General features: G+C 39.4%; 2 long non-coding RNA genes across 2 annotated transcripts; one reads left to right on the top strand and one right to left on the bottom strand.

Moving 5' to 3' along the window:
• The first annotated feature begins 11,748 nt into the window (after positions 1-11,748).
• LOC141346145 (uncharacterized) lies at positions 11,749-14,142 on the top strand. The gene is made up of 3 exons (XR_012357154.1): positions 11,749-12,515; positions 12,684-12,826; positions 13,747-14,142. It is a non-coding gene; the product is annotated as an uncharacterized lncRNA (long non-coding RNA).
• A 913-nt stretch (positions 14,143-15,055) lies between these two features.
• Positions 15,056-16,493, bottom strand: LOC141345154 (uncharacterized). Its single transcript, XR_012356956.1, has 3 exons — positions 16,207-16,493; positions 15,759-15,816; positions 15,056-15,664 (listed from the first exon to the last, which is right to left on the bottom strand). It is a non-coding gene; the product is annotated as an uncharacterized lncRNA (long non-coding RNA).
• Positions 16,494-16,776: the final 283 nt, after the last annotated feature.

Genomic DNA, 16,776 nt, shown 5'->3' with positions numbered 1-16,776 from the left:
ATTTAAACTTTTGAACGGGGTCATTTTTGTAAATTAAACTATTGTATATGTAAATGTCTTTATGTGAAATATCTTAATCAGGTCAGTACTAAATAAAAAATAACATGCATTTTGTATGATCCCTCTTATTTGGTAAAATAACATTTTGCAAGGTGTATGTAAACTTTTCACTCCAATTGTATATGGTTAAATATGATAAATAGTACTGTAATAAAAACATCCTAATGATGGATTTATATTTTACAAAGATGCAGCTTTTGGCTTGACAAGATGTTAACTGATGGACTAGAGTTGTGTGGATTACTTGTATATTATTGTGATGATTCTATCGGCTGTTTGGACTCTTATTCTGACAGCACCCATATATACTGTAGAGCAGCGGTTCTCAATTCCAGTCCTCGCGCCCCCCCGCTCTGCACATTTTGCGTGTTTCATGTATCGCTTCCAACGTTTGTTCTATTCCAACGTTACTGCCCTTCGAAGTGGACATCACGGGATATTCCGCCATTATTCATTAGTTCGAAGCGAGCGTATGTGTTCCATTTGAAGGTCATTAAAGCATGCGAGATGTAAATTTAAAATGCATTTATTTACAGATGCATTTATGTCACACTTCTCTAGTAAGTTTCATCTGTGTGTGAAGACGCTACATGCGGTGGCGTAGCGTAAATATGTGAATGAATGTTTCGAAGTATAGTAAACAGATTTCCCCGCTTAGGGAGCAGGGAGCAATGAACACTGTGCAGGCAATGTCAATCGGAACACATCCTGCACGGACCTCACTTCTAATGAGCTCGTTATCTGAATCAGGTGTGTTAACTAAGCGAGACATGCAAAATATGCAGAGCGGGGGGGCATGAGGACTGGAATTGAGAACCGCTGCTGTAGAGGATCCAGTGGTAAGCAATTGAGGTAATGCTAAAGTAAAGGCCAAGTAAATTTTTAGAAATTTTAATTTTGGGTGAACTATTTCTTTGAATTTGCTAAGAAAAATTACAATTTCTTGACCACTATGAAATGTTTGCTATCCACTAGGCAGTAGGGCAATACAGTTAATTTTGGATGCTGTGTGTGATTGTTTTAAATATTTTAGTATCTTATATTGACCATGACAAGTGCACAGTTCTTTCGACATTCTCAACTCAGTTCTCCCAGCTATAACTGAACTGAATTCAAGCATGTGCATGAGTGCCTGTTGTATCTGAGTGTCTGTTTATTCGGAATGGACTCTTGTGGTTTTCACATACTGTGTGTCTCCTCTTCGCGGGAAGGCAAACACCAGCAGTTTAGCTGGAGGGTGTCCTGTGAGTCTGCTTCCCTGACGATCACCACGTCGGAGCGATTTACCAGCGCTTTGATCCACGGCTTGACACTGACGGGCAACAAATTAAGCAAATTATCTGCGCCACCCACAAGCTCAGGGCAGGAGCCTATTGCTGGCGCCGGTGGACAAGCATCGCATCGCCAGTGTGGCCCATGCTGGAGCGTAGGCAGTTAATGAAATAAATAAATAAATAGAGCTCAAGATAAAACATGGCAACCCAAAATCTCTGAGTGGGCTGCATATCTGCACCACCCGTGCTTTTCAATAACACAGTCTTCTGAATATGATGCTGAGACGGCCGTGGCTCTTGGCCCTGTTAAGGCTGCAGGGCCAAAGGTTGGTAAACATATCTGATGATGTGAAGTATCTTTCCAACTTTATCCTGACCAGATTAGTGAAGCATGATAAAGGGCTATAGCAGCATGTTGATTCCCTTTGTTAGAAGCAAATAAGCATTATTTTCTCCACCTGTTACCTATTTTGGATGCAAACCAATTGCCTTGCTCTGTAAATACTGACAGCCATATCAAATGGAAGGAAAAATAAAATCCATAGCATTACATTTGACTCCTGCATGCTGCTAAACAATTAACCCTATAATGCACAATTAACTACATGCCTTCTGTTTTCTAATTAATAGTTTATACTATTTTTAGCATGTAAAATGATATTTAGAGGCCATGACACTGTTACATGACACAGTTTTTTTAAACAGAAATATTTTTGTGTTTTGGACATTTACTTACACAACAATGTCTTTTTGGGGAAATGAAAACACAGGCTTATGAAAATGGTTGTTTGAAAATGACTACAAAAACATGAAACAGTGAAAACGGTCACATTATGGGCATGCTTATTATGTGTTCCCTATCAAAAGCTACTCTCTATGCTACGTTTCAATAACCGAAATCAGAACATTCTTTGTTCATCCGGTTGTGAAGCAAGTGTGTCAATCATGCCAGTAGGTGACGTCATTTGATTATGTGCACCCGAGGGTTATAATTAGACATAAAAAGGACACACCTTCAGGTTTCTTTGTCTTTAACAACCGTATTGTGTGTGTGAGAGACAAGAGTTTATCTGTGCTGCATTGCAGTTTATAATCTCTTTTAAAAAAGAGGCATATTACTTACTCCGAGGCTCATCTCGGAGGATGATTCACATACATTTTGTTTACCAGGTCTGGTCTCTCTAAAGTGAGAAGCCCAGAAAGAGAGTGTGGCAACTCGTGCGTCTTATCGAAAAGACTGGGGAACGGCTCCCCGTGCTCCACAGACCGCCTCTAAGAGGCCAGACCAGGGGAGCATCATCTCCTCAAAGAAAAACTCCTGTCGCTGGTGTGCCCAGGACTGTGGGGGTGTGTCCCCTCAGGGAGGAGCGTGAAAAGTTTCAGTAGAGAGTAAGGGCTCCTTCCCGGCACCCTCAGGGGACTGCTGTACAATCTCCACCGCCATTGGTGTTTCGGGGGACAGCGGTCTCCAGCGAAGTGTGGTTGCCTCCTGCCATGTTTCAGGACACCAAACATTTAACATTCCCACCCAGCAAAGCAGGTGTCAAAATTAGTGCCACTTTCAGAGAAATTGGCAGCATGGAAACTACTGCCAAATATCTCTCTGTGGGTCAAAAGGACTGTAGAGAAAGGCTATAGGATACAGTTTCTGCATCGTCCTCTGCGTTTCAATAGCGGGGTCTTCACTTACATGAAACTGGAACAAAAGCATTTATTGACAGGCATTGCGAGCTCTGCTGGACAAAGGGGCCATAGAATGTGTTCCCCTGCCAGACAGAGAGTCAGTCTATTACACCCGTTATTTTCCCAAGAAAGATGGGTGTTGCGTCCAATTTTAGATCTTCACGGGTTGACCCGCTATCTCAGAACGTGCAAGTTCAAAATGTTAATGATCAAAATGACTGTCTCTCAGATCCAATTGGGGGATTGGTTTGTGACAATCGGTCTAAAAGACGCATACTTTCACATAGAAATTTTGCCACAACACAGGAAGTTCCTGAGGTTCGCTTTCAGGGGTGAAGCTTACCAGTATTGAGTTCTTCCATTCGGCCTAGCCTTGTCACCCCCCACGTACACAAAATGCATGGATGCAACACTGGCTCCTCTGAGATTTCAAGGCATACGCATTTTAAAATACATAGACAATTGGCTGATTTGAGTCTCAAGAGCTTGCACTTCGACATTGGAATGTTGTCCTAGCTCATCTCCAATCTCTGGGGTTGAGACTTATTGCCAAGAAAAGCGTTTTCTCTCCTACTCAAAAGACAACATATCTTAGGGTTATATGGGATTCGGTCACAATGCAGGCTCAGCTGACTCCTGCATGCATCGAATCCATTCTAGACACCCTAAAGATCATCAAGCTAGGCCAAAAAGTTACAGTACATCACAGTCTTATGGCGGCTGCATCCACGGTGATACCTTTGTACCTCCTGCACATGAGACTATTTCAGTTTTGGCTCAGAGCCAGGGAATTTCATCCAATTCCATCCCCAGAGGGATATAAGGGTTACGCACCAGGGGCTTCGCACCCTCTCTATGTGTGTACCCTCTCTAGGCCTGAACAGGCTAGCACGACTGGTTATGCTTTGGGCACAGGACAAGTTCCTGTCCCTCAGAGCAATTTACACTCCGAGGCATATGAATGTGGGAGCAGACCTGCTGTCCAGACAAGCTGTGACATACAGGGAATGGAAACTCCACCCCAAAGTAGTCAGACAAATTTGGGAAAGATTTTACGAAGCAGAGGTGGACCTCTTTGGTTCACAGGAGACTCTCTGCCTCCTCCAGCTCCCCTGGGTTTGAACACGATGGCCCATACGTGGCCCAGACTGTGTTTTTATGCATTTCCCCTGATTGCTCTGCTCCTGGGAGTCCTGGCCATGGACCACAACACCGCAAGAAACACGCAAGAATGACTTTACATACTGTGTCAGTATGTGCTCTTCAGATTTGTGTCCACCGCACAAGCCAGTGGCGTAAGTCTGAGCAACGTTTCATATGCTGTGGGGGCAAGGGGACTGCTGCCACTAGACAAACTATGTCACATTCGGTGAGGGATGCTATTGCGCTAGCCTATGAGGTCCGAGGTCAAGCTTTGCCTCTAGGAGTTAGGGCCCACTCAACCAGGGCGGTTGCATCCTCCATGGCCATAGCAAGATGTGCCCCCTTGCAGCAGGTGTGTGATTCGGTAGGCTGGTCCTCTCATTCCAATTAGCGTTATTGAAACACAGCATTGAGAGTAGCTTTTGATAGGGAATGTCTTGTTTGAACGTCCCGTTACTTGACTGTAACCCTGTTCCCTAAAAAAGCGGGAGGTGCTGCACCTCAATACGGCACTTTAGCCATGCCTGGACGTCTTTTCAGACAAAGGTGCAACCTGAAGGTGTGTCTGTTTCACGTTTATTTATAACCCTCAGGTGCACATAATCAAATGACATCACCTACCAAGGTTATTTAAGCCAATTTAAGCCAAAGCTACAGGGTTTGTACCGGAGCGCTTCATCACCCAAGTGCAACACCGTGACGCGTGAGCTACCGAGTAAACTGACTGCATTAGAAAACTCATGCATATGAAGCTGTATATGTGACGACATTGTTGTCACATATTGTTGAAAAAAAATTACTGACTTTAGTGTTCATTTCAAAATTACTGACTCTAGTGTTCATTTCAACTGGAAACTGCAGTGATTTGTACATATAGGTAAGTATTTTCAGGCTTGCAGAAATGTAGAGGCACATATTTCAGAGTATATAATCATTGTGAAATTGCTGTTTGTTTTGCTGCACCCACAGTAGGGTTATTGCGGGGAGTAAAAGACTGGTGCACCTGCGATACAGCTGTTCTGTGTTCTAATTAAAAGTTAAGACATGGAGTGTCTTCTGTCTGTGGTTCTTCAGACATTACAGTTAACATATTTTGGTTTACAAACTGTATTGTTTCATCAGTCACATTAGCACCTGGCTAACATATCCACCATTATTGTTTTGTGAAGTGTTTACAGTTTAGCAGCTGAACTTCAGCTGTGGGCATGATTCGTTTGTATTGGATATTGAAAGACCAATCCCAACAGACTTGGCCAGCTGACCAATCAAAGCAGAGTAGGCTTGAGGAAGAAATGGTTTTACAGACAAAACTACACAAATGAACTGTTTCAAAATAATTGTGAAATGACTCTAATATTGAATGTATATTCTGAGAAAATTACAATGTTTTCTGACCTTAGATGCATTTAAATCTGTTGTAGGGAAGATTTAAAATACAGTGAGAGAGAGAAAAAAAAAAGATTCCCTGCTGATTTTGTAAATTTGTCCAATGATAAAGAAATTATCAGTCTATAATTGTAATGGTAGGTTTATTTGAACAGTGTGAGACATATAACAACAACAAAAACAACAAAAAAGAAAAACACATTTTAGAAAGGTTATACATTGATTTGCATTTTAATGAGTCAAAAAAGTATTTGACTTCTTCACAAAACATGACTTAGCAAAATCCTATTTGGCAATCACAGAGGTCAGACGTTTATTGTAGTTGGCCACCAGGTTTGCACACATCTTAGGAGGGATTTTTGTTCCACTCCTCTTTTCAGATCCACTCAAAGTCATTAAGGTTTCGAGGCTGACGTTCGGCAACTCAAACGTTCAGCTCTCTCCACAGATGGGATTCAAGTCTGGAGACTGGCTAGGCCACTCTAGGACCTTAATGTGCTTGTTCTTGAGCCACTCCTTTGTTGCCTTGGCCATGTGTTTTGGGTCATTGTCATGCTTGAATACCCATCCACGACCCATTTTCAATGCTTTGGCTGGCTTCAATGCCCTAGCCCTGACGGTACATGGCCCCGTCCATCGTCCCTTTGATGTGATGTAGTTGTCCTGTCTCCTTAGCAGAAAAAACACTCCGAAAGCATAATGTTTCCACCTCCATGTTTGGCGGTGGGGATGGTGTTCTTGGGGTTATAGGCAGCATTCCTCCTCCTTCAAATACGGCAAGTTGAATTGATGTCAAAGAGCTTGATTTTGGTCTCATCTGACGACAACACTTTCACCCACTTCTCCTCTGAATCATTCAGATGTTCATTAGCAAACTTCAGATGGGCCTGTACATGTGCTTTCTTGAGCAGGGGAACTTGTGGGTGCTGCATGATTTTAGGCCTTCACGGCATAGTGTGTTACCAATTGTTTTTTGGGTAACTATGTTTCCCAGCTGCCTTGAGGTCATTGACAAAATCATCCCGTGTAGTTCTGGGCTGATTCTTCACCGTTCTCATGATGTGATTATTCGATCATTTGCGAATAATCACACCAACTGTTGTCACCTTCTCACCAAACTGCTTGGCGATGGTCTTGTAGCCCATTCCAGCCCTGTGTAGCTCTACAATACTGTCCCTGATATCCTTGGACAGCTCTTTGGTCTTGGCCATGGTGGAGAGTTTGGAATCTGATGGATTGAATGCTTCTGTGGACAGGTGTCTTTCATACAGGAACTGAATTTAGGAGCAATCCCTTTAAGAGAGAAAATAATGTTTCACTGACGCGATCCAGAGCTCTTTCCTAATTTTACCAAGTGTTTACACCTGACGCGAGCAGCACATTTCAACTAAAGAAATAAGAACCCATTATGATCAGTGATTCTGTCTGCACTGGCATGGATTGACACAACCAATCCTCAGTAAACTGATGTCCTGTTCTATATCTGACGTAATCCACGTGCTGCTTCTGATATGAAAGAGAAATGGATTCCCAACCCAGCAACGCTAGTGTCCAATGTAGATATGTTGCTGGGATCACAAGGAATACAATGTGTTTTCACAATATGCTACACAGCATCTTGTAGAAGTAGGCATCGATCATCTTCTGCAGAGGCGGTCTTTAGTCACAATATGATCATAATGTAACAAATTCCAAAATGCATCAGTTTAGTAGTTTGGTTTCAATAAAAAGCTGTTTGTAAACTGTAACAAGGACAATTTGAGTTTTGAAACTTACAGGATATTTTTATATTACTTTGACCTGTCATATGTCAAAAGGTCAAGATAAATTTCATCTCAGTTCATGAGCACTTTAAGCTTACTTGATTATCCATACTTTTTTTTTCGATTACAAACATGTAAGACTGGTTTAAGCAGTTTATGCAACCGGCAGAACTGTGAAGGCAATGCATTAGTTTCTGTTATGCGTGCTGCATACTAACTCAATGAATAAACCAGTAGCATTGGCAGCTCCTGGCGAGGTCTATACAACTTTTAAATTGATACATGGTTATCTCAGGAAAGTCTTTTCCATATCCGACTGCTTTGTAAGTAAATATAGTTGGCATTATGCAGGCCGCGATCTCCGTATGATACTTAGAATACTTCCTGTGGTGGCCGCAGCCCGCATTAGCTCTGAGCACTAGGGTAAAATAATGAAGTTAGAGAAAAGACCAGTTGCTTTCTCCTTCTCGATGCCTCAGTCACAACTCACTGGGCGAAATGTCAATCATGTACTGACGTCTCCACCCGACGCCACCCGCCCCCATGTCCACCCATCTCCCACCGTAGCAGGTGATGTCACTGAGCCGATAGCGTGGGAGTAATGACATAAAAGGCAACACATTTGTTTGTAATTTTTTTCTAGGATTTTCTTACTCCCTCTCAGATTGCTCATTTTCTTTTTTCTTTTTTCTATATAGTCCTCATATGAAGGAAAAGTCACAGATATTTAAGTACAGATCTCAACTGATTCCCCTTAACAACAATGAGATTAAAAGAGTGCAAATACATTTTTTTTTCTCAGAAGAAAGATTTCAATCTTAAATCATCTAGAATTTAATTATATCTTTTTATAATGTCTCATACTGTGCTCAGACTCCAAAATGCCAAATACTCAAAAAATAGTATATATATAAATATATATTTATACAACAGTTCATTGTGGTTCTCAAATCTGATTGGTTGAGAACCGTGAGATATTCTACTGGTATCGTTACAGAAACGCCCTTTCACAATTTTGTATCACTCCGCGTGTTCTAGCCGGGACTGTTTTTTTCCGAGTGTAATGGCGGACGTCCAAATCCCGTATCATTTTATAAATATTACTCTTTTTGTGTCACAGAATGTAGTTTTAAGAGGTTTTCAGGCGAGAATGTACTTGTTTATAGCTCAAATATGCAGTTTGTTAATAAAGAGAACGTCTGTTTGAAAATTTGCTTCGTCGTTTTCGGACATGCGAGAGCCATATTGCCAGGGAGCGTTCTGCACTCATCAATCCACTCAAGAGCGCTCTCACCACGGCCAGATCTTCTGGAATTTACCGCTGACTCTGCTCTCTGTAGTGGTTACACATGACATGTAATTCGTTATGGGTAAATCTAACGGACAGTCTTTGATCTCATTAATCTATTATTTGTTCCAGAGAAGAAGATAGTTCGTCTAGCATGTAAGTTTATGTAAATTCAATGCTGAATGCTGCCTTTACTCTTGACTGAATTGCCTTGCAACTTTTTTGATGCCTGTTTTTGTTGTTATTGTTTATTAAATATTATTACTCAATAAATAAAAATGTACATAAACTATATTTTAAATAATGTATTTAATAATAGTATTTAGTAATGATATATGATGGCGAATTTAGTTAACGTTACATTGTACCGCCTTTAGATGGCGACAAGAGACCGTGTTATGAGTGAGCAGTTATTAGTGACTTTGGGACTTTTAAAATGAAAAGTTAAGCGAAAGTTATTTTTAGCTTCAACAATAGTTTGCCACAGCGATAAATGCACTGAGCAGCAAAATCACCCTTAACAGATGAACGGATATTAATGCTTTCTTCAGTAAACATTCAAAGTAATGTAATATCATCATGAATATGAATAATGAATGCTCTATCAGATGCAGGTACGTTAATCACTCGCTCAGTCCATCTCTCTGATAATACTCAAACATGATACAGTGAGGTTTTAATACAGTAATACAATAGGCTTTCAATGAAGCAACTCAACATTCCTTCGTTGCTAGTTCTAAAGTGACGTTTTGGAATTAGTAATGAAGAAGCTTATGCTCAGCTGACCAACCGTCAAATTTTGATTTGAATTCGTGGCGGAAGGAATAGTTTGCACAAAAGAGGGCTTTTAAAGACACTCCGTTGTTATTTTGTTTATGTATTTACACACTTGTGCCGTCGAACTGTTGTATAAACGCAATATCACACTCGTAGACTTGAGATATGGCTGTATATCGGCACTCTGTGATTACCTACGGCGAATCACAACCGTGCCGATATACAGCCATATCTCAAGTCTACGATTTTGATATTATATTTGATATATATATATATAAACTGACATTGCTATCCACATTTAACAAAAAAAACTAAAATCATTTAGAAAAAACCTAACAAACATTTATTTAATTTTAGCTACAGTAGTTGGCAGGGCAGCATTTTTTCAGTTTTCTCATTCAGTATAGTTTAATTAATGTGAATGAATGAATGAATGAATGAATGAATGAATGAATGAATGAATGAATGCACACATACATACTGCAGATATATTTGGAATAACGCAATAGTAACATAATGACACTAAAATAGAGTCTTTTTCTCATGTTCACAAATGGTCTGCAAATCTGCATTAACTGGCCACACTGGTTGAAATGAATGGACTAATTACATATAACTCCCTTCATCATAGTCACGGGTTGCTGGGGGTGAGGAGCCATAGGGAAACACGAGGAACCAGGAGTAAAAAACAAAGTATTTAATGAAAACAAGGAAACAACCACAACATAACATTAAGACAGGACAATAACTGAGGAACAGTGATGGGAATAACGTCGCTATAAATAAACGGCGTTACTAACGGCGCTACTTTCTTCAGTAACGAGTAATCAAACGAATTACTGTTTCCTCCGTTACAACGCCGTTACCGTTACTGACAATAAAATGCGCGTTACTATAATTGACAACACTGAAGCAGTTTTCATGCGAGCAGCGTCTCTCTCAGCCATAGGACCTCTCTTTCTCTGGGGTGTGTGTGTGTTTGTGTGTGTTCGGGGCCGGGGCGGGACACATAACCAGTGATGATGATTGGTGTGTCTGTAAACGTGGTGTAACTGAGAACGCGATGATTGGCTTAGATTGAGTAAATTTCCATTGTTTGCCAATCAGAGGCAGAGTAGTGCGGTTGTTCACACACAAGCACGCGCACGGTCAGTCACGCACACAAATATCCACAACATCACAACGATGGCAACTTAGTCCAACAAGTTCAAAGGTAGCTTTTGCAAACTGGAAGTATAAGCACTCCTTTTCCCTCGCTGAGGTGAAAGGCAAAAATGTTTATGTAACGTACAACTTATTCCCAGGAAAAAAAAGAGTCTCTCTGCGTCGGTGACAAGTAATTCTAATCTGAAGCACCTCACATCTGTGGCGATAGCACAAAACATGTGGAAAATAAAATAAGTTTTTTTTTCATTATGGCCGAGCGGAAGTTAATTACAGGAAGTGAGGATACGTATTTAAGGTGGAGCTGCAAGAGAGAGCGACCGTATTGAGAGATGCAGGTCACCTGAATTCTGTTAGACGCATTGGCTGCATTGCGGAGATCTCCTCGCTGTGTTTGGGTATGGTGGATCGCTACGAGCCTCAGTTGACGAGCGATCGTTTGTGTGTGCGTGCTGCACCTCTGGACACCAGCTGCAGAGTGAAAGGAGTCTCTTATGCCGAAAAGTGCGAGCGGGATCACAAGGAGGGTTGAATGCTGAGGTTTTCGTTGCCCCCCCCGATTCTACTACCTCAGAGGCACCTTCTATAGTTCTCTTCCAAGTTTTTTTTTACAAAAATCTGCAAAAGACTATTTTGGAACTTGGCCTCTAAACTAATTTTTTCTGTTCAAAATTATTGTGTGTGTTGAAAATATCATTGTGAATTGAAAGTTGTATGTGAACAACAGTTTTCTTCTGTTACTGATTTTTTTATTTTTTTTCCTTCTTCTTTCATTTTCAAATACAAGCTTAACTCTGCACTTGAACTTACTTTGTGTGGGAATTTCATTTAAAGTAATATGATTTCTTTTGTTTGTATGTTTATGTAACCGGTGGCTTAAAGAGCTATTCTGGGTAGATAAATTATATTTTGACAAGACTACGCTTGTCTGGCGCCCGAACCATTAAAACAAATAGGAAAATTTGTTTCTCTATAGTTGATATTTTCAGTAAACTACAGATTAAAATTTTCTTAGCGACCGCCACCGCTACATAAGTGGCGCCCAAACAGGGACTTGAAACTATATAAAACAAAAAGCAAAAGTTATTTCCTTCCCATTGGTTTAATTTGAGACTTTTTATGTGCACTGTAACGAATTGCTGTAAAAATTACAGCAATATTTTACAGCAGCGGGTTGTATTTCTTATAATACAGCCAATACAGCATATTGCTGTAAACCGCAATGCATTCTGGTAAATTTCAAATCTAAAGAGGCGGGATTATCTTTAACGGTCGACATTTGGGAGCAGCAAGAAGAACGATTCATAACTGTGGTAAGTAAGTGTCTTATTTCTGTTTTATTTTTCATAATTTGTAACTGTATTAGAATATTAAAGAATATAAGGTGTCATAAACATTCGCGGTAACCGCAGATTAACGAATCCTCCGTCCGCGGAGCACGAGAGAGACTTGTGCGGGGATTCGGCACTGCAGTCGCGGAAGGATTACACACACATTCCCCTGCCTTATATCGGCTATAGGCGTAACATCTCTGGGTTCCTACGTTAAGAATTACAAGCTTCATTGGCAAAAGATGTGATTCACGGCGACGTCGTGCTGATCAGCACACTTTCTCGTGATTATTTTATGATGTACAACAAATTTGCACAGGCAGCCATCTGTTAACACGGGCACCGAAATAAAACGCGTATTTAGGGCTCGCGATTCGCGGTCAGCCGCTCACGGAGGATGTGTGTCACGTAAACTCTGAACGGTGCTGTTAAAGTGGTTAACGTAAGCAGTGAGATGTACTAGCACCTTTGATAACTTGCTTATTCGCTTATTGTTTGAATGTAACGTTAATGCTTTTTGCTAACTTTGATTTGAAGAATGCCTTAATCCAGCCCATTGTCCTGTCTGGCCTGTTCGCAGCATATTACATATTCTGGACTAACGTTATCAAGAGGAGACAGACGGAGTTTTGGAGTTCATACAAAGGTAATAGTTGCATTCTAACAATCTGAGTACCTGCATTTTACATGTAGATATGATAGAATATGTTTCTCAACTCAAGTAGAGAGAGTTTTTTTAGGGAGAATAATTCAGATGTACAAAAGCTAAAACTAATGTGAATTACATATTGTCTGCTTCCTGACTGTTTTGTAGATATTTATCCTGAGAGAAAAACAAAGAAGTTGAAAGGAAAAGACCCATCTAAAACGACAGAACACAGAAGAAACCAGCAGAAGTGAACCCAAGTTACCAGTTTTCTTTGCAATGCGAAGGATTTTCAGCAGAATTACTGACATGTAAGTACACATACACCAAGATCTTTTTCCTTTTATTATGTTATTTTATCCTTTATCTACACTAGCGTTCAAAAGTTTGTGATCAGTAGGTTTTATGTTTTGAAATAAGTATCTTCTGCTCATAAAGGCTGCATTTAATTGATAAAAAATACAGAAAAAACTATAATGTTGTGAAATATTATTAAAATGTTTTATCCATTTTAATATACTTAAAAATGTAATTTATTTCTGAATTTTCAGCATCAATACACTAGTCTTCTAATTACTCCAGTGTCCTTTAGTGATCCTTTAGAAATTATTGTATATGCTGATTTATTATCAATGTTAGAAGCAATTGTGCTGTTTAATATTTTTATTAACCTGTGATACTTTTTTCAGGATTCTTTTATGGATTTTTTTTACTTATATCTTATATATTATACTTATATATAGTATGTTACATTGAAATTGATTGTAAAGATTTATATTTTTAGATAAAATGTATATTTTAAATAACTGCTGTTCTTTGAAACTTATTCATCAAAGAATCCTGAAAAAGTATCACAGGCTCCAAAACATACACTGACAACATTGACAATAACATTGACAATAAATCAGGATATTGATAATAAATGAGAATGATCTCTGAAAGATCATGCAACACTGGTGTAATGATGCTGAACATTCAGCTTTGCATCTCAGAAATAAATTATATTTGAAAGTATAGTAAAATATAAAACTTGTAATAACTTGTAAAAATTGTAATATTTTTCACAATTTTAGTGTTTTACTGTTTAATATCATACTGATCTAACTGTAACAATCATCACTCTCTCTGCCTTTGACTGTATCTGTCATCCCTCTGTCTTTGTCTGACTGTATCATTGTTTTGTAAAATATCTAATGTATTGCCCTTTTTGTTCTTTTATATATTTTTTTAGCCACTCTTTGCATCCTGGGCTGGAACAGCATCTGGATCTGAACTGTTCTCCTTTTTCGATCAGAAGTTTTTTTGGACTCACTTGAGGGCTTGTTGTTTGGCCATGTTGGACTGTCCATGAAGTTGTGAAAATTCATCACTGTCTTTATGGTATTTCGAACCATTTAATTATAACCATGTTGGTTAACTTGATGTTGGTTTCAACTTTGGCTAAATATTGGTTAACCTTAATATTTAGCAGCGTAATATGTTTCAAGTAAATATTTTCATGCCCAATTTATTTTGGAATTCAGAATAATACTGAATACACTGTTCTATGACATTTCTTTCATGCAAATTTGAGAGTTAATAAATAAGAGATTTTTTAAATAAAATTGGACCTGTTTATCAAGATTAAGATGTGTCAAATTATTATTATTTTTGTTTTTATTAAATAATAGGTGCACTGAGTTTCATACTATACAACACTTTATGCAGTTAAATATTGTTTAAAACTTATGCAGTTAATAAATTGTTTAAATTGCTAGTCATTATTATTCAGCAATCTGGAAAATAAATACTGCAAATAAAGAATATACAAATTAAAGTAGTACAATATTTTTACAGTGAAACGTTATTTAATGATTTCCAGTACACTTGTAAAATTGCAAACTATTGCTGCAATTTCACAGTAGCAGCTTTAAATAATGTATATATCGTTGCTAGTATATATACAGAAAATTGCTGTATTTTAACAGTAAAACTGTAGTTAATCATTTACAGTGCACTTGTAAAAATTTACAGTATTGCTGGCAACCAAAGTTGCCAGTAACTTGCTGTAAATTTTACAGTAAAACTGTAGTTAATCATTTACAGTGCACTTGTAAAAATTTACAGTATTGCTGGCAACCAAAGTTGCCAGTAACTTGCTGTAAATTTTACAGTAAAACTGTAGTTAATCATTTACAGTGCACTTGTAAAAAATTTACAGTATTGCTGGCAACCAAAGTTGCCAGTAACTTGCTGTAAATTTTACAGTAAATTTTTTACAGTGTGGCTGTAATTGTTAACTGGAAAACTTTTGAAGTTTTGAGAAAACAAAACAAAGAATTGTGATCAAACTGTGATATTGTGATATGTCAGTTGTTGTTTTTTTTTTTGTGGAAAAGTGTTGGAGTATATAAAGTAACCTGTCATTTGTACTGCAAGGTAACAATTACAAAATTGAAGTGTGACTTGGTTTTCAAATACTTGTCGGAATAGAAATTGTGAATTAGTGTTTGTGGGAGAAATTGAACATTAGTACAACATTTGTATTTTGCTGTGTTCAGTTAAATTTATTTCTGATTATTTTCCCAAGCTACTGACATCCACTACATTTACACATCTTACACAGACACTATAGACAAGCATGTCCACCACACCATCACCATCCCCTGCCTCCACCTGTGTGAATATTGAAGTTCCAGATGTGGCAACTCCAACCTGGCCAGTTGCATCACATCCCCAGTTTACCCGTGGACCTTCTTCATCTCATGTTTCCCATGTCCCATACGCTTACACGCCATCCAGCACCATCTATCCAGAAGCCCATGTGCAGTTTGCTTCAGGCCTTGCTGGTAGCACTCCAGTGCAAACCCTTACCTGGGAACAGGGACCAGGCCCCATGCAACTATGCACATCACCTGAAATCTCCTCCCTTTCTTCGGTACAGCAGGATTTGCCCTGTGTGCTTCCAACTCCTGGGAGAGAGATACATCACCTTACTTCACAAGTTCAAGGTAACTGGGAAACACTGATGGATTTTATTCAAAAACAAGAGAAAGCAGTTTGTGAACTTACCCAGGAAGTGAAAGCAACTTCTTCTCAGCACCATGACCAAGTTACCCACCTTGCTACCAAAATGAAGGACAACCAGCAGCAAGTTCTCACACTTTTGTCTACCAACAAAAAACAGGATGAGGCTGAAACAGATCAACTAACTAAAGCCATCAAACTCATGATTTCAAGTGAACTTCAAAGAGCGGAATCTACCTTTGTCTCTGAAGTGCGCTTCATGGTTGATCAGCTGCAGCTGGAAGTGCAACAGGACCTTAAAACCATACAACAGAATTTTCAAAAAACTCACGATCAGTTAACACAAGAACTCCAGCAATGTAACGCCCAAACTGCTAGTCTCTGCACAGACTTTGGAAAGTTCCAGACCGAAATATTAGACCAATGTAAAATGCAAGAAATTAAATTAGTGGATCTGTTTAAGAAAAATGTGCCATTGTCACCTGACACTACTTCTCTCTCTCCATTACCCCCCCCTACCTCAGCAACAGCACTTACCCCTCTTCCCGCTACGACAGTAGTAAGAAGTGACCATCTTAAGTTAACATTCCCCACTTTTGGACGTCCATCAGACGACCCTGATCCTTTGCTCTATTTGACCCGCTGTCAAGATTTTTTAGCATTACATCCCTTGGTTGATACTGACCTGTTGGCCACCTTCCGAACTGTACTGTATGGAACCGCTCGTGACTGGTGGGAGGTTGCCAGATCTTCAATCACCACATGGGATGAGTTTGAATCAGCTTTCCTCTCCGCCTTCCTCTCTGAAGACTATGAGGACGAACTGGCTGATCGAGTCAGAACTAGAAGTCAGGGCGAGAAGGAATCCATTAGGGATTTTGCATTCTCGTATCGAGCACTCTGCAAGAGGTGGAAACCTACTCTAACAGAAAGTGACATGATAAAAATGATTCTTAAAAACATTCAGCCCTACCTTGCCAGTCAGCTACGTGGTCGAGTCAGTACTGTTAAGGAGTTAGTGAAGCTCGGTCATCAGCTGGAGAAAGACTACGCCCAACAACTACAATATGAAGGACGTAAAGTTATTAAACCACATGTAATGCCACCAAGACATAATTCTGGTCAACCTGTAGAAAAACCTCAAGTACAATGTTGGAGATGCAAAGGTCATCACTCACCAGGGAATTGTCCTCACTTTATTCCTGCTCCTTCCAACCAGCCTTCTGAACAGCATCGACATGCTAATAACAAGCGT

This window comes from Garra rufa, chromosome 11 (assembly GCF_049309525.1).
Source record: "Garra rufa chromosome 11, GarRuf1.0, whole genome shotgun sequence".
NCBI lineage: Eukaryota > Metazoa > Chordata > Actinopteri > Cypriniformes > Cyprinidae > Garra > Garra rufa.
Note: the sequence above shows the minus strand (reverse complement) of the source record. Positions and strands in the feature narration are given on the sequence as shown.